We start from the raw sequence: 3190 nt of genomic DNA, 5'->3' as shown, positions 1-3190 counted from the left end.
GACATGAGATTTCTACATTCCATCAGGTGAAAATTGAAAGAGCTTCTAGTAGTAACTGTGTAGACATTTTTCAATCTAACTAAATCAAATTAAAACAAAAATTATGTTAAAACACCATACAATTAGAAGTTACAAACTGCACAACATTTTTGTAGTAATAGAATCTCGATAAAAACGTAAACCATATCTAATACAATGCAATTACATAATTATTGTGACCATTTTACTGCAAGATTTGTAAGTACATGTAAATTAATAACTATCAAATGATAAGATACCTGGAACAATCATTGCCAACATAATGTGCTCCCTCTTTATTGACATCCACGAAGGAATGTTATTGTTGATAACAAAAACAGGCCACACTAAGTAAATAGATCTCATCTCTCCAAATGGATTGACACTGTCTGCTGCTAATGAAAGCCTGAGATTATGAGGTTCTTTTAAGTGTTGCCACTTTTCCTCTATGTGCATAAATGTCGAACCATTCACAGGGATTCGAATAATTTTATCTCGACTTCTATTGCGTGCATGATAATCCATAAATTGAGCCAAGCTACTACACCTGAATAATTGTCGCATCCGTGGAATAATGGGGATGTAACAAAGAATCTTTTAAGGCACCTTTTTTGTTAGTCAATTTGTTCGATATCTACTCGTATGACATACAGGGAATTATATTGCAAATTCATGTTCTTTATAATATATAATATGATCGTTGGGACAAGCATGTATTGCTTCATACTCCATTCCAATATGTTTCATAACAGTAGATAATTCTCGATATGAGTGAGGTAGAATATTTGATGGTGGTAACAAAAACTCGCCTATCAATCTACAGCAAAAAATATAAGTTGTTAATATAAACAATATTAGTGGTACATTATTCACCCTTTGTTAACTATAAAGACATATATGACATACCTTAACATACATGACATTGTTATGTTGGATAAACCATTCATAACCTTCAAATTCAACAACAACAATATAGCAGAGAGAAGAGTTGTTTGGGAGTCTTTGTATAGGGGCTCATATGCCTTCTCAAGTAGAGGTACATCGAGGCTATCATCATCATCATGATCAGATATGCTTGGACTAAATGTGTCATGGATCAATGTATTTATACCATCATCTTCAATTGTGTTTTCTGGTGCATGATCGTCATCTTCCATGGGATCATTATCTTCACCTTGGATATTCATACCTCCATGTTCCTCCACTTTGAAAACCATATTCTTCGAATTGTTGTGGTTCATATCATGTACTTCCCTGGGGAGATCAACCTATATAAAATTGACTAACATAAATAAACCATGATAATCAACTCATCATCAAGTGATTTTATGTGTATATAAATTGTTAAAATGATATAATGAACAACTTACTAGTGGATGATAGTCATGCCCCCTTCAATGTGACCATTCTCCCTACAATGTCTCTTAACTGTTTTGATAAGCAGTCTTCTACGGTTTAAGCCCTTACAAATTTTGCAAGGACAATAACATTTTCCATCACCTTTTCTTTTCAAGTTAGACCACAATCTAACAATTGTCTCCCTATTTTGTTCTTCACTTATATTATTTGACATGATCGTTCTTCGCAGGAAGCAAAAATTGGGCTATGAAAACTTCGATCTACAACTTTCACAAACTAAGCAAAATTATCAAAAGTACACAAATCTTCTTAGACCTAGCTAAATACTTTAATATTTTAAAAATACTTTCTTTGACTTTATTCCTAAGACATTTAACCCAATCACCTTTTATAACATTTAGTCAATTGCTCTAGGAAAATTTGTGGATAAGATAATTTTTAAAACTTTGACCAACTGCCTGAAGGTCTTATTTGAAAATACCTTACATCATTAAGCCACTAAAAGAAATTTCAAAATATATAAGCTAAAAGTCTAGTTAAAATACACATTAGATTAAAAAATATACAATTTTCATACCCGACCGCGCGGCTATAACTCGTGCAACGGCCTTCTTGCTTTGTTGTAGAAGCTCTCCAGCAATCAAATTATACAAGCTACAAGGCCTAACAGCAATTTCAAAACATATAAGCTACTAGGCAAGACATATTACATGACATGGAAAAAGGAACAAAATTTACAAGCTTTAGCAAGACATATTATACGACATCGTAGTACTAGAGAGATCACAATTATATGAGTCAAAAATAGTCATGAAAAAGCACATAAATTAGTTATTATATGCAATTAAAAGATATATAGTTAGATAGGGACATCCATAGGGCACATTGAAGAAATGAAATGGTCATATAGATTTCATATAGGATTTTGAAGATGATAGTGTTCTAAGGCAAAGAATCAGGAATCTACCTCCAATCAAACAAATTAGAGGTTCGGTAGTTTCTTTAAATCCTGCACATATGGCCTTCAATATAGCACTTCTCTCTAGCTTGCCTATCACAATAGAAGAAAAGATGAAATTAAAATGAAAGCCAAAAATTTTACAAAGAGAATGAGCTTTTTTATATTGATTGTTTTTCATGATATTATAGAACTCTGTATCTATAAATGCTAGCAGGATATTGAAGTGGGTGGCCTTCAAACTAGCCTTGGCCAGCACATGAAACACCATTACATAACAATATTTTTATAAAAATCACATTAAGCTTATCTATGTAGTTAGTAAACCAGCTATTACAAATGGGACACCAGATACAGATTACTGTGTGACCAAATCGAGCACCATATCCATAAATAAAAGGTTAGAATGTTCTAATACAGAAGAGAGCATAATATATACCAACATCAGTGTAATCTGTACAAGAGATATTAATTGTTATGCAACATATGAAATTAGACATAAGAACATGCATATATATGATTTTTTCTTAAATCCAAGAAACTGTGAAGCTATTCATCAGGTGGCTCAAAATCTGCAGTGTCATCTGGCTTTAGAAACTGTGAAGCTATTCATCAAATTTATTGCAAAGTTGAAGTGTTTTTTATTGACGGAACTAAGGATGTAGTGTAGGCTTTTTATGGCAGACTAGGGTTTCACGGTTGGAGATTCATGGCATAGAGCTAACCATACACACCAAATAGAGAAAATAGTACACAAAAAGATAGTTGGGACTGTTAAAACTAGAGCCAAAAATTAATAAAGAAACACTACAACAAACATACCCTAGGAATATCTATTTGGAGTTGAAGAAGGAG

At 32.6% G+C, this 3190-nt stretch overlaps 1 long non-coding RNA gene across 1 annotated transcript; it reads right to left on the bottom strand.

The window, feature by feature from the left end:
* Positions 1 to 836: 836 nt before the first annotated feature.
* LOC149577504 (uncharacterized) lies at positions 837 to 1625 on the bottom strand. Its single transcript, XR_016352917.1, has 2 exons — positions 1389 to 1625; positions 837 to 1286 (listed from the first exon to the last, which is right to left on the bottom strand). It is a non-coding gene; the product is annotated as an uncharacterized LOC149577504 (long non-coding RNA).
* Between the last annotated feature and the right edge of the window lie 1565 nt (positions 1626 to 3190).

This window comes from Cupressus sempervirens, chromosome 1 (assembly GCF_028749045.1).
Source record: "Cupressus sempervirens isolate cs-2001-9-10 chromosome 1, ASM2874904v1, whole genome shotgun sequence".
Taxonomy (NCBI): Eukaryota; Viridiplantae; Streptophyta; class Pinopsida; order Cupressales; family Cupressaceae; genus Cupressus; species Cupressus sempervirens.
Note: the sequence above shows the minus strand (reverse complement) of the source record. Positions and strands in the feature narration are given on the sequence as shown.